Raw genomic sequence first — 18282 nt, 5'->3', positions numbered from 1 at the left:
ATAAAGAACTACATTCCTTACAAAAATAGCTTAAGCTATTATTAAGTCTTTGAACTATTTTTAAGACTTAAACAGCAACAAGAAGTCAGACAAAGGCTGATACCAGTAAACAATAAAAACAGACAAAGAAATAGTGAACATGGGTGCACTGTTTTCCTTCGGGGTGAATGAAGGAGTTTCACAAGGTTCTTTTTCTTTTCTTTTCTTTTTCTTTTTCTACTGGATTCAATGCAAACACACGTGTGACCAACTTTGCTTGATTGCATCTCATGGGTAAACTCATTTTTATAGGTGTTCATTTCCCCCTGGAGTCATTTGAGTGCTGTTGTATTTAGAGTTTCCAGCCATCTCTATTAAATCTCTAGATTCTATGCAAATTATTGCTCTATTAAACTACCTCAGAATGATAAATATATAAATGTATTCAATATGTAATATGATATAGTATATAATAACAAAACAAAACAACTGAGTTTGATTAAAAAGCAGCCTTTAAGAGATCACCTTACAATACAATATTTCACATAGGATTTCAGCTGAAGACAGGCATATTTCTCAATTATCTGTATCTATACTTCCTGTCCAAATCTGAAGTATACTTATAAAAGAATCAGGTTTTGGAAATAAATCCAAGCCACTGGTCCTCCCTGGTCTTCCTATCAAAATCCCAAATCCCTGATATTGCTCAAATGTAGGATTCGTCTTTAAATGTATCAGCAAATTATTGGTTAAATCCAGATACTTCAAATTCCCAGAAATTACAATTTCTAGTGTGCACCTTTTTAAAGGACACATGCAAAAAATTTTTCCCAAATTCTATCTGTAGTTTCCCATGTGATGGTTTCCAAGTCACTACACAATCAGTTTCTTTTTCAGTTTTCCTGTCTTCAGAACATATAGTTTTGTATTTTGATGGGACTTTTTTTGTTGTTTTTAAATTTTAAACAGTGGCAATAAAACTAATTATTTTTTTTTATTGAAAATTAAGAACCTCAGTTACCCAAATGCAAGACATCTTAATTAGTTAGGCGCTGAGAGCAGCAGCCTAAGAAAAAATCTCACAGCTGAATGAACTCACATTTGGTATGCAAATAATTTTATATGAGACCAATATAGCAAACTACTCATAAATCACAAAACTAAAATTATACAGCAATGCCCAGAAGTACACCACCAAGAATTTTATATCATAAACCTCATTTACTGAGAATCTGTCTCTGTCATCCTTCCTGCATTTCCAGTCTCTTTCCAAAGACATTTTCACTGAATACCATAAACCATAAAGCCCTGAAATAGCCATGCAAAGATGTTGTGACAGACCTTTTTGTAAGCACTGAGTAAACCCAAAGTAGGAGTACACTTATATATGCAAATGCAAAGAATGATCATCTTGTTTTAAGCCTCCTGAATAAATTCCTTTAATTCAGAAGAATTACTCATTTTATGGGGTTGAAAGCTGAGGCAGGCCATTTGAGCTTTAGCAGTGACATTGCTCTGACTAAATGGCAGCACTCACAATGCACTCATCTGTATCTCAGCTAGTTGCCCAAGGCTCAATGCACAGTCAATGGAGAAATTTAGGCTTCCTAAAATAGATGTCTAGAACAGATCAGATTAATTACATCCTAGAGAAGCCAATTTGTATCCCCTGATTGTACAGAAGGTCTGCCGGGAAGGAGCTCAGCTGTAGACCTGCTCTCCCATGGGTGGCTCAAGTCGGGCAGAATGAATCTCACTCTTAAGTGCCTATCAGCTTTCACATGCCTTTCATTTGGAAATCTAATCCCATGTTTAGTAAAATGAAAGTGAAAAAGAGCTTTCTCGTTATGGTAAGATATTTAAATATAGTTAGAAAGTTGTTTAGTGACATGTTATATTCACATATATTTAATTGTGCTATTATTATTTATCATTTTCATGTCATCTTTTAACTGCGCTTAACCAGTTTTGTTGAGAACAAAAGTAAGAGAAATATCTAGATTTGCATTTTCTGAAGAACTTATTAACTGGCACCACAGAGAGCCACAGTAGAGATCCCATGGAGCCTCGTGAGTTTCAGATTCCCTCAGCATTCACATGAGGCTGCTGCTACAAGCACCAGGCACAGGCAGGACTTGTGAACATATGATGACACAGTTTCATATTCCCGTTTTTTCAACAGATGGTCTGAGTGCTTTCCTTAGTACCTTGCAAGTACCAATAGTTGAGTCCTATTTTAGATGTGAATAGATTAAAACAAACTGTTTACCCTCAGTTAAGAAGCACATTTCCAAATGCTAATCTTCAAAATTGGTAAATGTAACATAACTTCATAAAAATACATTCTCATTTCACTTTAACTTTGGCTTCCTTCTGTCACAGACTCACCACAGTCTTTATCTCCATGCCTTAAAACTGGTGTGAAAAACGTAACAGATGTGATGGATAAATGAAAGATTTCATTCTACTGTCCTAAGAAAAGGGAGGAGGGAAAGAAAGCGCTTTTGGCTGGTAGCTGACACCCATCTATCAAGAACAGTGAACGTGACAGGCCACCACAGAGAGAATTAAATGGTTTTAACAAACAGCACGCTTGTTCCCTCAAGTCCCACACATAAGCAGGGCTTGCACTGCACTCAGTACCTTTGCTTTTCCTAACCTACCAACACCAGTTCAGCCATGGCAATTTAGTTACAGCCCCAGAGTACACTGAATAATGCAGTTAAATATCCCATTACTACCCCTCTGGATCTCACTACTGCTCTTCTGCACCTGATTTAGATAAGCACCAATGCACTTACTTCACAAATCTTATTACAATTTGCAGTCGTTCTTATCTTTAATCAATGTCCAAGTTTGTTGCCTTCTGCTTCGCTTTGCCTTTGGCTGCACGTCAGGTTGCATTCTGTCTCTGAAGGACAGTGATTGAAAGTAATCTGAAATGAAATCCCCTACAGAATTTCTATCCATGGTCTTCTGATAAGAAAGCAGACCCAAACAAGTTCCCATCAGCAAGATTCTGTATTGAAGGACTGAAAATCTCCATGATGGAGCACCTTGGTCTCATTTCTTACAATGGAGACACTTGCTCACCATTTGTCTTCTAAAGCAATTTGTCAGGACAGTGACCCTATCCTAAACTCATCACACATGAAAATTAACAACAGACATGGATACTCAATCAAATACAGAGTAAGCCAAGGCTAAAAAAAAAAAAGGAGTGGCAAAAAGTCATACATAGAGGATAGGGTACCATTCAGATGTGAATGGATGCCAAATCCAAAAGACCTCCAGTGGGGGGCAGAAGGTTAAGAACAAGCATAAGCATAAACAATAACTAATATTGTTGTTTTGGGATAGGATATTTACAAGTGAAGTGTACAATAAACCAGTTTAATGTTTTTCAAGTCCAGCAGATATATTGTCATCTTTGGACTTTCAGCTAGATTGAGGTCATCCTATGTTGCTGAGTGCCCTATATGAGCAGATGCTGACAGATGATCATTTGGAAAAGCAGGTATCAGTCACAATGAGTACACCACTCGAAATTTTCCCTTCAGAAGGTACTATTTGTAATCTGGAAACTGACAGCAATCCAACCTAGCAAGTAAAAATCCTACAATAACTACACAGCAAAAGAGTGATGACCCATTATTTATCCAGAATACACAGTTCTTGCTTTGAGAGATTCTGAAAACGGATGCATGTATGAGAAATGGAGAAAAAAAAAACCTCAGGGAAGAAAAAGAAGCTACAGTAATAGGAAACTACCCAAATTAATCCACTTGCTAGTCTTAATGCATATTTTACAGTTGTTTTGCTAGCTTAATAATCTATTTCTTAGCCCTCACACTTCAAGCAGATGGGATGCAGCCCTCTGATCCTTAAATTAAAAACCATGCAACTTTATGATGACAAAATCTTTAATCATCCAGGACACAAAGTCTACCACTGTCAGAATTTGAATTCAGTGACGTAATTCCACAGTGTGATCAGATAAAGAAAGGAAAATAATGGGATTTTCAAAAGCCCAGATTCTAGTAATCTTTTTTACTAGTAACAAGCTGGCAGACAAGCAGAATGTAAAACAAGACAACAGCAGCAGACAACGAAAATTCTCAATTCTCTCCACTCAAAGGGCTCTCTGCTGGTGCTCAGTGATTTCCCAGCAGTCCTATTATTAGGGTCCCAAGTCCCTGATCTTTCTGGTATTAGTCAATGACAAAAATTCACTTGCTGACAGGCAGAGAAAGAGCTATTGTAGGCAAGAACGCTATTTCTTAAGCACAGGAAGGAAGAGGCATCACCTGGTTATAATGCCAAATTAAAAACTGAATAAAATTATTTAATTCTGTATTTGGTTTACTACAGTATAAATAATAATTCCATAAGAAAATGTACTTTACATGCGAAATCAGCAACCAATAAACATTTCTTTTTCCAGGTGGCTTTTATTAATTCTGTTCCTTACAGTTTGAAATGGCATTTTCCCCTCCTGCTTTGGACAGCTTCCACTTGTGTATGTGAAGTTTTCTCCTTACAAAAATCTCACCTGGAAGAAATTCTCACTTTAATAAAGAAACAACAGCAAAAGGAATTAAATATTTTCCTAGGCTTAGTTCAGATGGTCCAAAAACTACCATTTTGGAGAATTATGCCACTAATAATGATTTCTCCAATCCAAGCAAAATACTTCTTGCCATGCCCTTTGTCTGCTTTCATGGAGTTACACCCTGGCAACTCTCATCACAATGTACAGTTGCTCCATATTACTTTTATATTATTGAACTATACAAAAATGTTCTTTACTACTGATTGTAACAAAACAACCCTGTGAAGTACTATGGTACACACAGAGCCATGCCTCACCCCTCCTAGAGCTGGTAAGAGCCTTCTGGAATTATACACATACTTTTTGTTGCGTCATTGCACTGGGTACAGCTGAAATGAATAGGAAAAGGATTATTTTGGCACGAAGTGAACTGATCCAGGATGGTCAGCTCTTACAGCTGACCCTGGTGAAGGCAATCAAAGAAAAGTGCACGTACATGTGGAGGGTCTCAGCACGTCCCTCATCAGTGAGAAAACCTGCACAGGGAGAAGGGCACAGTCTGTAATTTCAATAGCAAATAGTAGAGCACTGAGTGGCACCACTCATGTATGGAGGGCAGGGCTGTAAAACAGCAGGTGAGGTGTTTGCTCCAGACTGCTTGGCACAAGGGGCAGGTAATCCTGCAAAACCGCAGTTCAAACGTGCTGCGGCAAAAGGTCTTCGGGATGCAACACCTGGCATTACATCAAAAAGGTTTCCAGGTGAAGCAGATAAAAGCTTTTTTATCCCAGAGTTTAGGAGTGTTCCTAAACTCACTAGCATTGCAGGAGTTAAGATGAAACTTTAAAAAGCAGGGGTGGCAACATGAATAAATGCAAAAGATGCTAAAGGCTTCTTACATGCTTCTCTCCCTTCTTTGCACTTCATTAAAGAGAAGATTGTGGGTTTGTACTGAAATCTCAGGAGTGCTGAGGCACTAGCAGGGCTGATGAGAGGTGACCAGTGTACCAAAATCCTTAAAACTTTATTATGCATTTCTTGCAAGCATTCATGCAACCTGTCAGTTCCCTCCTTCCCTTTGCACCCTGAACATCTGCCACTTCCAGTTCCTACTGCTTGTTCCATTTCATGAAGTCATTTGATTTTTATGAGTTATTAACATATAAAGAGCTGCTCTAAGGTACCAAGTGCTTTATAAGTCGCTGCTGACAACTTGCTAGAAGGGCCATGCTACTTTTGCTCTCTATACATAGCTCAAACTATATCTTGATCAAGGGCACATTGCTGCTGTGTTGTGTCTGGGCACATTTGGTCCTGGCTCAGGATGGGCCATCCAGCTGATGCCTCCTGGCCACGAACTACTCCACAATCACACCTTGGAAAGCTGCATAGCTTCATTTCATGTATCTTTACTTTCACATTATTTACATGCAGCTCTTGCTCCGGGTTGTTCAGATCCTGTCTCCCAGAGGGAAGCACTTAGCAAGAAGCAGCCCTTCCCTACAGCAATGTGTAGGGAAAGGGCTGGACTCGTTCACAAACACGGCTTCCAAGCTACCTCCCTGAAGCAAAAGAAGAACTTAATCAGTGTAAATGCAAAGACTGAAACTACTTAAAGCACACTCAAACCAAACTAAGGTTTGATCCCTATTTAGTAGAGTACTTTTTCTTTATTTGGTTTTCTTTAAAGCTGGCAGAAAATCCCAGAACAGCTGGGTTTTTTGTAAGAGCTGGTATGTCAGGAAACCTAGCCCAAATGACCCCAAGTCTCAAAGATGGATTTCACCCTTTGCTCCCATAAAGTACAATAAACTTCAGGGCAATCTGAGTTTGCACTTATATCCCGGAGCCTGTAGATGTGCTGACCATAAACCAGACAGGAATCGAATCCCAAGTGCAAGAACAGCAGAGCTCATCCCATAATGCTTTAAAAGATGTTACTGTGGTAGGAAAAAAAAAACTGAAGGATTTAAAAAGGGTTGAAGAACTCCATAAACCCCCAAACATCATACCACTTCAAGACAACTTCTGCTTTCCTTGGAATCTAATCAGTATTTTAGTTGTTTCTTTGGGACAGTCAGTCATATGGGCCTTCTACACATACATCTGCTTGCCCTTGGGTTGTAGAGAGAGCTACTGTTTACAGACAAGCCTGCACTACAACTTATTTTTTTACACTCAGACCACTTTTAAAAGTTACACAGTTGAACTATAAGCAAGAGGACAGAAAAATGAGAGATCTGAAAAAAATGAGGTCAAAGGGGGGGATAGCTCTCAGCAAGATTTTCCACATATGCAAAATCTAGACTCAGTGTTTTGCAAACAACAATAAAGAGGAAGATCCAAAGGGATGTGAAGGAAATTGCAGTGTTCAGGGGCTGTGAGGCTCAGTCATTGCAGACAGACAGACAGGAACAGCAGTCAATGGGAGACTAATGGAAACTTGAGTCAGATTAAAATTAACTGTTGCATTTTTGGGGCTTGTTGAACACAGTTTGCTCCAGAATAGCTCTGGAATAACGCTCAGGATGTGGCTGTCACAAGCAGGAAGGTGTCTTGATGGCCACAAGCTGCAGGAGTAGAGGCTGGTGGATGCTGAGTTGCACTCAATCCAACTGTCCATGTCGCTGGCAAAAATGTTAAACAAGACTGGTCCCAAAACCAACCTCTGAGGAACAGTCCTCGTCATTCATTTACTTAAGTTTAGTGCTTGCATAAACACTTTTCTGAGCGCCAGGGAAAGAAGACCAAGAAGCTGAAAAAAGCAAACCAAGGACAGCAGAAAGTCCCAGAGAAGATGAAAAGTTCACAAGCCACAGGAACAGACAAATTTTCCCAGAGAGGGAACAACTTTTCCTTTCCCCAGAAAGCGTCCCCAGAGGACACTTGTTTTGTTTATCTGAGGTTTTTGGTGTGTGCTTTCAGCTGTCTGCATGTTTGGGGGTTTGTTTTCATTAATTTCTGAAGTGAGAGACTTTTAGATTTTTTGATTTGGGTTTGTTTTTTTAAGGTCTCCAACTATTTTTTTTTCCCCTTTTAAATGAAACCTTACTTGTTAAATATCCCCTTTTTCAGCAGAAACAGCTAACCTTGGAAATAGGATTGTTTTTGTAACCAGGTGGGGTCCCACCCATCTGCACTCAGCATTATTCATACTGGCCCTCATCCAGAATTTTCCCCAAGACTCTTCAGGGTGGATTTCATTCCTGTTAAGCTCAAAACAAAATGCTATGGCCTGACCTAGCCTCTTGTCTACTCTCAGCTCTCCTGGTTCTTCCTGAAGGACCCACCATGCACCCATCATTCCCTCTCTAAGGAGACTCACAGCTTTTCCTGGTCCTAATGACAAACATATGATGCAGACAGAGGGCTCAGGCGAGGAGAAGAGTTCTGTATATTCTCAGAAGACCTTCAGTTGGAATACTTTTTCCCCCTTCCAAGAATCAGATCTTTTCATTTGCCAAAGGGTATTCTTTTGATAATGCTATGTATTAACAGAGCTGAAAATCACTGAGCTTCTTAGCATCTTCAGGTATTTACTTTCTTCAGCCTGGTCTCTTACGAACAGTGACAAATCCAGTATTTCACTCTATTCCCTAGAATGGACTTCATTACACAAATAAATCCACTCTTCACAGGGGCAATTTCTTTCTGTTTGATCTATGCAGCAGCAGAACAGCATCAGAGTGGCCCCTCCACAGCTCAGCTCCCATCCACCACTGCCCTGGTGTCACTCGGCAGCCCTGCTCCTTAACTCATCCCTCTGCCTTTTTCATTATCTCTCCTGTTTTCAACTCCTGCCATTTTATTATTTCCTCATTACAGCCCACCTTGTTTTCAGGGCTGAAACCACATCTTTTTGTTTGGTCTGACTTGCAGCAGGCAGCCAGGTGGTTTGCTGCACCCTCATGAAGCAGGAGCCCTCAGAAAATGATGCAGGACTCAGCTCCTCAGACCAATTCCTGCTGGCAGCTTTCCCTCTCCTCCTCATCCTGCTGCTGCAATGGGACTGCTTATGGCTTTGGCCTCTTAAAAGGCCAAAGGTTGTTGACCAAACAACCTCTACCAAGTGTTTGTGCAGTCATGGTGCCTGGCTGCTGGAACCAGAAGAAGATGGACAACAGGCAGTGCAGTTTTGAGCAGGCTTCTTGTCGCTCAGGTTTGCTGGTCTGTGGGGCAGGGACTGAGCACTGCAACCACTGACCTGCCTAGTGCCAGTGCGGCAGACGGGACTATAAAACCTGTCAAACTCACACAGCACACACTGAGGGAAACCACAAAAATAATTATTTCCATAACCAGCTAGCCAGCTCACATGATGTTTTTTTCCTGACAGAGTAGATAACCTTTTGCTAAATGTATTTCACATTTTATGCACACTTTCCTTGCACCTGCTATTGCTCATTTCATGTGGCATTTCAAACTTCCTTGCTCAGATCTGGTACCAAGATGGCTTCTGCCAAGAATTGGCTGGTTAAAAACCACAGAAATTACAGATCATACCCTGCAGTTGGCCATCAATATTAGCAGTTTGAAGGTCAAGGCCTTAATTTTTTTCTTGAAAGTATGATGGTACATTTATTATTAGCAATTAGCCATTGTTCTTCTAAAACCTGTGTGACAAAGGCAGCTCTTACATATCACCTACACATATACACACTCTTTATTCATCTATCTATCTATCTATATCTACATATTCATTTGTATCTATCATACATAGACACAAACATATCACCATGATGGCAGACAGAATTACACAGTAGCAATTCTCCCTGTCCCCATTGCTTCTTGCTCTCCCATCTACCTGTCAGCAAGGACTGTGCCTGCAAGGAAGCTAGGCACGAAGTGGCAAGCTGTCAAACTGTCACTGTACTGAGCCCAGGAAAGGAAAGCAAGAAAGTTTTATCTACTGTAGATGGCAAAAAAAGGAGAGCAAAGGAATTTGAAAATGGCAGTGAACTTGGTGTAACAATGAAAAATGTAAGAACACAAAATATTTTAAATTTTAGTAAAACTCCACAACCAGACCAAGGTCAATAGGGAAAACCAACCAACCAAACAGAAAACAAACCCACCACTTACAGGGTGTTAATAATGTTTTGCGTGCTGAAAAGGGAGATGTTGCAGCTGATCAGCTGATCTTAGCTGCTACAGTATGAACTTTCCTCTGGAAGAGATCTAGAGTAGCCTGCAAAGGCACACGTGTTCCCAGAAAAAAAAACCCAAAAAAACAGCAAACCACTTAATCTGAGAAAGCTATGTTATTTCATACAAGATTCAGAGCAATCTGAAAACACTCATTTATTCCCTAACATTTACTTGTATAGAAAACACCTGACTTATTCTAAATGCATAAATTCCTTAGCAAAAATAATGCTGAGGATTAGAATGGGACTGGAGAGCATAGCCTGAGAAAGGCTGAAGTTGCAAGGCTTGTGAATGAGTTGCCAGTGCCATTGAGATGTAGTGAAAGTCTCTTCCACTGCTTCACAATCATCATCTTTTATTAATCAGCCCAACAGCACACGGCAAAAATAGGAATCTGCCTACAAAGCTGGCACATATGGGAAAAGCTCACTCCTGGTTGTTTTATTTTAAACAAACCCTACAGTAGCTCCCATTGTTTGTTTGTTTTTCCCCCCAGACTAGACAGCATGTGGCTTATGAGCCACACTGATAGATGTGATAAAGCTCCTGCCAGATCTGATTGATGACGGCACTAGGAAGTGCTGTGAAGGTCACAGTGTAATTCTCTCTTTGCAGCTGCTCCTGGCAAAAAATGGTACAGGAAAATAAAATCTGGATCTGCTAATTGCTAATAACAGAGAAATTCTATCCTTACCTTGCCTTCTCCTCTCTTCCAATTTCCAACAGGAATGCCATAAGCATGTGTAACTGATGAAAGACCAGATAAGTTTCAAAGAGATACTCCAACATCCTTTAATGGACAAAAAAAAAAAATCCATCCACAGCAACTGGTCAAATATTGAGCCTTCATACTTTGAAGACAGCACAGAGTAGTTTAGCCTGAAAGCTGCATATGAAAGAGCTTTTACTATTTGCTCTTCTGTAAAACTGAGATAACATACCACTGCATATTCCCTGTGAAGGAGTGCTATCTCTGATAATGCGAACACATGAACTAAGCTCCTTTCCCTGTCTATTCATTTTAAATGAACAAGGCAAGCATGCTTACTAGAAGTGGCTACAGCAAGCCAGAGCATCAGTCAGTTAAGTAGGACACCAAAATCCTCTTTTCCATAAATGTTGAAATGTGATGAGGACACTGATAAGAGACTTTGGGGAATTCACAAACATGATATAATGACAGTCCCCTAATGAATAATATATATTCAGTGCAACTCATAGCAATTACCTCACATACACAGTGCTATATTTCTTGGGGGTAAGATGTTGTTATCTTTGAGACGTCAGCTACATTACAGATTAAATTTGAAACCACTTGTGTACTCTTTTCTGGCACTCACTATTAATGGATGGAAATATTTTTATTCAGCATTTTGTACTCATAAAGATTTTGGCACAATAAGGCCATTACCAACATCTGTCTTAGAGAAAGATAGCCTTTATCACTCAGCTCAAAACTACATAATGGCAGAGAGATGTTGGCAGCAGAAATCCCCCAGATAGTCAAAAAATCCCACCACTATGTCACCATAAAAGGAATAATACACTGATTTTTTTTCCCCTTTTTTCAGTTTAGGAAAGAGATTTAGAGAAGGCAGGCCTATCAATTTGGTCCTTTTATGGCCAAACATACACCATCAATTTTAAAAATACCAATACATGTATAGAGCAGTAACTATACAAGATCCAACTGATAAAAAAATCCTCTTAGGAGTTTCTTTCCTACATTTCTTGATGAACACTGGCAAAATATACAACAGATATTGATTCATCCTTTTCACAGCCTCCTGTATTCTCCAGAGGACACTCTAAGAGAGGTAACCACCATAGCTCATTTGGACATTGCTGTGTTAAGGGCGCTCAGCACCTTTAGCAGTCAAACCTTGCTTTAGTCATGACTAAACCTAAGTCATGACTGACTTCTTGCTAAGGTGGCAAAGGGGTAACTGATGGCAGTTCTGCCATTCAGGTTTTAATTTCTTGCCATATCTCTGGAAAATAGAGATTATGTCCCAAAAGACTGTTACCTGTAAAGAGATATCCCCTGCTGCACAAACCCAAGTTATGTTCCTGCAATACTATTCATTAGCATTACTCACATCAGCACGTCTTTCATGACCCAGAGAGTCAGGAGTTAACCTCTGATCATAGAGTATCATAGAATGGTTTGGGTTAGGAGGGACCTTAAAGATCGTCTAGTAGAGTAAGAGCAATTTATTCTACACATAGTGTTTTAGAGCACATACACTATAAATGGCAGATCTTCATGCGTGCATGGGTGGGCTGGTGCAGGGAGACTGTCATGCTGGTGTAACCCCTGCACTCTCAGCTCAGGGTCACCCCTGTGCCACTGCAGCTACGTGTTTTCCTACCTGCTCATACCGTGTTGACAGACTGTTCTCAGTATTGCTTCATGCAGACACTCCCCAAAAAGACATCTGGTATGGTCTTGAAAACTTAAATTGCTCTAAAGTCAGCTTAGGATGCTTCATAGTAGGAAAACTAATTCCTCCTAGACAACCTTTATAGATGTAGGGGTACATTCCAGACCTGGCTTTTCCAGTCCTTTACTAAAAGCTCAGAGTTCACAGTACCTGCAGTCCTCTGGTTGACTTCCACATTTCTATTACTCTTGTTGGGTTTGACTGCTAAGAGTTCAACTGTGAGCCTGAGGGCACTTTACATTAGAAGTATATTAATCTGGGATAATACCTACTGAGTGAGTAACACACTCACCTGCCCAGCCCAGACAGACAGTTTTTGTATCAGATGAAACACTATTTGTCAATGAACTGATGAATCAGGGAAGTCAGAACCATACCAGTAGATAGGTGTCATTCACATCTAAAACCAGTTGAACTGCATAGCTGGAAGGGATGCATAAATTTTTTGAAAAATTGCCACAGTAGGCTTTACTGTGACTAACCCATAATAGCATAGAGTGGACTAAACTGTTCGGGAGTTTGGAGGTGCAAGTCCTCGCATCCCACCCTTCCACTTCAGCAGGAGATCTCTTGCAAATGAATATAAAGTACATCCCTTCCTCCTCCTCGACCCTCCTCATAAAACAAAGAGCACAGCTTTGAACAAAGCAGTTAGCCAGGCAGGCTCCTGGATACCACACTCCCACTGACTGACCTATCAGACACAAAACTTTGGAAAATGGATGGAAATTAAATCGGTCCACTCCAGATTGCATCAACCAGCCCAGAACTGCTGGCTCTTTGTCCTGAGGCAATGTCACAAGGGAGACGGAAGCAAGCAGCAGGGCAAGACAATTCCTGATCTTACAGCAAGTTGTTTTTGCACCACTGAAAGGAATAGCACAATTAGCCATATGTGAACCAAATACAGCCTGTCCCCATTGAGACTTCAATATTTGATTTTGGGCTTTATGTCTCAGACAGTACCTCTTCAACTCTGAGCTTTAGGAGAGGAAAAGAAAAACCTCTTTCACTAATATTGTACGATTTTAAAATAGTGTGAGTGGTTGATCTATTGAAGTGCTACATTTTACCCCCTCCTTGTTAGCACTGTTTTGATACTGCAATTTCAACCCCACAGACCTTCCAAATCCATTCATCTAAAAATCTACCCAAGACCCAGGAACACAACACAACACTTTGACTTTTGCTGACAAATTTCCTAGGAAACACCGAACAGTACCATATGTCACCAAAGGCAGTGAGTATCTGGTCATTGTTCTGTTTGCAGGCTTGTCACTGCAATCACTGGCTGACACACAAAGAAAACTGTAGATGCTTCTTTTTCTAATTCATTTCAAATTCATCTTAAACCCATCTAGTGCCCTATAGCCCCAGAAAGACAGGATGCTCTCCCTCTGCCTCTAACGTAGCATTTGCTCTTCTTCCACACCAGTTCCAAAAGGAAAAATGGTTTGTTTAAAACAAGAAAGTAATTGTGCAGTTCTTCCCATGGAAACCACCAGGAGGCATAAGGGATGACGGAAGAGCACCAAGTGCCCATACAGGACAGCACTGATGGACAGATCCATCTGACTGCCAAGCTGTTCCCTTGTGCCCCTGCACTGACCATTCTCAGAAAGGCAGACAAAAAAAGCTTCATAAGACTGTTATTTTCATGAATGAAAAGGGTGGCCCTATGACACTTGGAGCAAAGAGTGGCAGAGCACCTGCAAGGGTGAGACACTAGTTATGGAATAATCATTAATTGTTATGGATACCTCTGAGAACTGAACCAAGACGTGTTGTGACATTTTTTCCCCATGGAACAAAACAAAGAACTGCACAAAGAACAGCAGAATCTGTCATCTTAGGAAGACCTGGACTGAAGTATATTATTTAATTGTATCTCTCTGGCTTTGAGATTTATCATTTCATAGTTGGATCTCAGCCGTAAAATTCAGTCATATGATAAACAGAACAAGCACACCAAGTGTTTGCATCAAACTGATCATATAGGATACAGAGGGGAGATGAGCTAAATACTTCTCTGTTCCTGACATGTGCCTTGTCTTGCCTTACAGAGTGTGCATTTACTCATTTGCACTGTCCTTTAGGGCAGGTGAATGCCTGGGTTGCCGAGGGATGCTTGCCTGAATCCACTCACCTCCTGCCACTCCAGAGCTTTCAGGTTATAAAGCTTATGGCCATTTATCTGGCTCTTTTGCCGCTCATTATTTTTCTACCGCCTAAATCTTTGGCAAGTTTCCTCTAACCCCCCCCACACAAGACACATACCGCGCGCAGAAAGGACAAACTTGAGTTTCCAAAAAACCTCTCAGTGGAACAAATCGAACCACGTCGCTGTGACCTGTCCCCCCCAGCCTCCAATGGCAGGCTGCTCCTCAGCTCGAACCTCCGTTCAACAGGAAATCAAGGAGGGGGTCGGCCCGGGAAGCCAACGGGATGGATCTGGAAAGATGGTTCTGTTCGCCTTTGCCCTGACTGACTCCGGGACTGTAACATGATGCAATCACTCGGCTATGATGACACAGGATCAAATAGCCAAGCCTGTAGGGAGACCACCTCTGCCCACCCCAAAAGGGAGAAAATAAGGAAGCTCGCCGCGGTACAAAGCAGCAGCGCGGCCGCCTGGCCGGTGCCTTTCCCGGGAAGGGATGCGAATTTCGGGATGGCGGACAGAGGGCTTCGTTCCGGAGGATCTCGGCCGGGTTTCTGCTCTTTCAAAGCCCGGGCAGGGGCCGCCCCGCGCTCGCTGCCGGGGAAGCCGCCGCCGCCCGATAACCGGGCTCCCTCCCAGCTTTTTCCATGTGCTGCTCCCGGCCAAGAAAACGAGTGAGACTTTATTAATTTTTTTTTTTTTTTAATTTTTATGTCCTTTTTTTTTTTTTTTTTTTTTTTTCCCCCAGTAGGCTCACAGCTTTCCTAGCACGGGGCTGCCCGGAGCAGCAGAGGAGCAGAGGCTGAAAAAGCCCATTTCTGAATCCAGCCCTTCCCCTCCCTCTTTTTCTCTCCTGTGCTCCCTCTCCGCCCGCGGAGCTCGGCAGGGATGCTGCCCGGGGCGGGCGGCGAGCGAGCGGGGCCGGAGCCCTCCTACCTTTGCGGCCGTCCTGCGGCGGCTGCCGGCACAAAGCGGCCGAGCGCGGCTCCTCCCGCGGCTCCTCCCGCAGCCCCGCTCTGCCGCGGAGCGCAGCCAGCGCCGCGCCGGGAAGGGACAGCGGGGAGGGGACAGCGGGGAGGGGACAGCGGGGAGCGGACAGCGGGGAGGGGACAGCGGGGCGGGAGCAGCGGGGCGGGAGCAGCGCCCGCTCCCACCGCCCCCGGGCCCGGGCCCGCCCCGCGGGGAGGGGACAGCGCCGGGGCGGAGCCAGCGGAACAAAGGCCGGGGGCCCCCGCAGCACCCCCTGGGTGCAGGGCAGGATGGGGCGGGTGTGCGCAGCAGCTCCCGGGCAGGGGCGGGTGAGCCGAAGTGCTCCTTGCGAGGCAGATGCTGGCAGATCAAACCTGGGCTTATTTCCCCAGAGAAAAGCCTCCCTGGAGTCGGAGTTGTTCCCCGAGCCAATGCTGGAATACTGCGATACGGGAGCCTCAGTGCAGCCCATGCCCTCCCTATTCCTGCTCAGCAGTGACCTGGGCACTGAACAGTGGAGAAGTAACGTGGATTTGGGGATAATAAGCATGTCGGCATTTATCTAAAATTTAGGCTCTTTTGTTAAAATGGTGTAAAAGCATGCACAGACTCAACATGGATTTAACACCAGGTTCAATCATCTTAGTTTAGCTTGATACAAGCCATATTTAAATCAAGGTGAGACTAAGGTTTATATTGATTAAACCTGCAGGCTTCAGTTTGTAACAAAATTGCTGAACCAGGGCAAGCTTGTATATGAGCAACCTGGGTAAACATCTTCCAACTTTGACAAATTCATTTATTTTCCTCCCTGTCCATACAGAAGCTGGAAAGCTGAGGTCACAGAAGAATGTCACTAAAGGAAGAACATTAGTTAAGGCAACAATATTTAGTCCAGCTGGGTGTCAGAACTCCTGTTCTTGTTACTTCAACTACAATAGTTGGATGCACAAGTGTGCTCTTGTGCAGAATATTTGGGGAACATGGTACATGCAAGTGCATAATTCTGTACAAGCTTGTAGCTTACTTTGTACCTTAGAGTATGCAACTTCTTAAGCACCTTAAATTTTGATGAATAAAATTTGGGTTGTTCTGGCCAGATGTGCTCTTCTGTCCTGTTTCATCATCCTCAGTCATTCCAACATGGTGGTACCCAAAGGAACAGGTTTAACCAGGGAAAATTCTATTTAGTCAGCATGTCAGTGGCCACTTAGGATATGCATGAGATCTCTGTACCCTAAAACAAGAGAGCTGAATTCACAGCCCAACCTTTTCAACAAATATTACTTCGCCTAAAATCTCACTTTCAGCTGTTCTCTTTCTTGTATGCCTTTGGGTATGGGCAGGGAAGGACTTGCCTACTGGATGAGCTATTACAGCAGCAGCCTGCTCCTACCTGCCCTTTTGTATTCTGCATGTTGGGAGTTGGCTTTGGAGTACTTTTTTTTTTTTTTTTTAAGTGATTTTTCAGGCAATAATAAAGTGCTTAGCCGGTCTTGAAAAAATCAAGCTGTAGCACTTCTTCTCCACAGTTCAACTGCTTGCAGCTATTGCTCTCTTTGAGCTACTTAACTTGTATCATGACCTGTAAAATATGATCTCTAGGGAGAACAATCCAGAACTTTGGTGTTAAAGCACAGCCCTTGGCTGCTGCGCTGCATGCAGTGCAGTGAGCACTTCCAGGATTTGCTGCCTTGACTGCTGCTAGTTTTTCGGGGTTTTTTTAATTTTAATGCACACATCACATTAAGTAACACTTCAGCCTCTGCCTGCCCCAAGACGTGCTGTGGTCTGTAAACAGGGTGCTTGGTTCTAGCAACACTTCAGAGCATTTCTTCCACAGAAATGTCGTGAAGAAGTTAGGAAGCTGATCAGCAAAGAAACACAGATGAGAGAGTCATCACAAGACCAGCAAGAAAATAAGCACTTTATGCCCTCTGTCAGACATGAAAGTGAGATAACTAAAGGGTTTGTCCTTAGGCTGTTGGAGAGATTGGTAAAGACTTCATGTCTTGTGGTGGTAACTCCATAGGGACTAAATAATGGGCCATCTATCATGGAGACGATCATCAGACAGCACAAGCTGTTCCTCATGGACAAGCTCTCTCGTAAGCTGAAGGGCTCAAAAGGACTTTTTTCTTATTTGAATTCTTTGTTTCCACAATGCTACACTTTAAAATGGCATTACTCCCCCACTTTTTAGTTTGGCCATATGCATTCCATAAGCTACTTCAGCTGCAAAATACAACTTAGTGATTCATTGCATTTCTTTCCCATGAGTCTTTAATGACACTACTTAAATACAAATTCTATTTTATAGAATTAAAAAGAACAGCATATAACTCACTTAGAACACGATATCATCAAAATAAATCAAGTGATTCCTAAGGAATTTCTTGCATGGAAACTGAAGTCACATCATTAATAGGAAATCTGTGGTCCACAGTAACTGTACGTCATACTTTGCACCCAATAAACTTCTAAAACTAATCATCTTTTAACACAAAGTAGGAGAAAGAAAATCTGTGTAAATGTCCCTATTTGAAATACATGTCCTCCAGCTTGAAAAAAACACTTTTTAGCTTTAAGACCAAATTTTCATGCAGTGCTCCAAACTGTCTTTATTCTCAATAGTTCACTATAGAGTTCCACTCTATCAAGGGTAACTTTATTACTGTAGAAATAGTCTTCACAAGCTTTAGGTAGGACTTGGTGAAGCTTAGTCATAGGGATCACTTATCTTCCTGTAATCTTCTTAGCACTGGTTATCACAAAAAGAAAAGAAAAGAAAATAATCAGAGCAAAGAAAAATAAAATAATCAAGGAGTCCCAGCAGTGAGGTTTCCAAATATAGTTGTTTACAAGACTGGGACTTTAACCATCAGATAATCTGTAGTGTGCTGAAATAGAAAAGTCATGACAATGACAGACCATGTTTATTATCTTTAGAATGTGCTTAAAAGAGTTATTTATGCATATTTTAAGATATTTCTTCCCTTGGAAAATCAACATTGGATGAAATCTGAGAA

General features: G+C 41.9%; 1 protein-coding gene across 1 annotated transcript in view; it reads right to left on the bottom strand.

Moving 5' to 3' along the window:
• Nucleotides 1-15355, bottom strand: part of AFAP1 (actin filament associated protein 1) — a 114898-nt gene extending 99543 nt beyond the window's left edge. Inside the window, exon 1 of the mRNA XM_048304590.1 lies at nt 15221-15355. The gene's annotated coding sequence lies outside the window, so the exon portion shown is untranslated. The remainder of the gene's footprint in view (nt 1-15220) is intronic.
• Between the last annotated feature and the right edge of the window lie 2927 nt (nt 15356-18282).

Source organism: Corvus hawaiiensis, chromosome 5 (genome assembly GCF_020740725.1).
Source record: "Corvus hawaiiensis isolate bCorHaw1 chromosome 5, bCorHaw1.pri.cur, whole genome shotgun sequence".
Classification (NCBI taxonomy): domain Eukaryota; kingdom Metazoa; phylum Chordata; class Aves; order Passeriformes; family Corvidae; genus Corvus; species Corvus hawaiiensis.
This window is presented reverse-complemented; position numbering and strand designations above follow the sequence as displayed.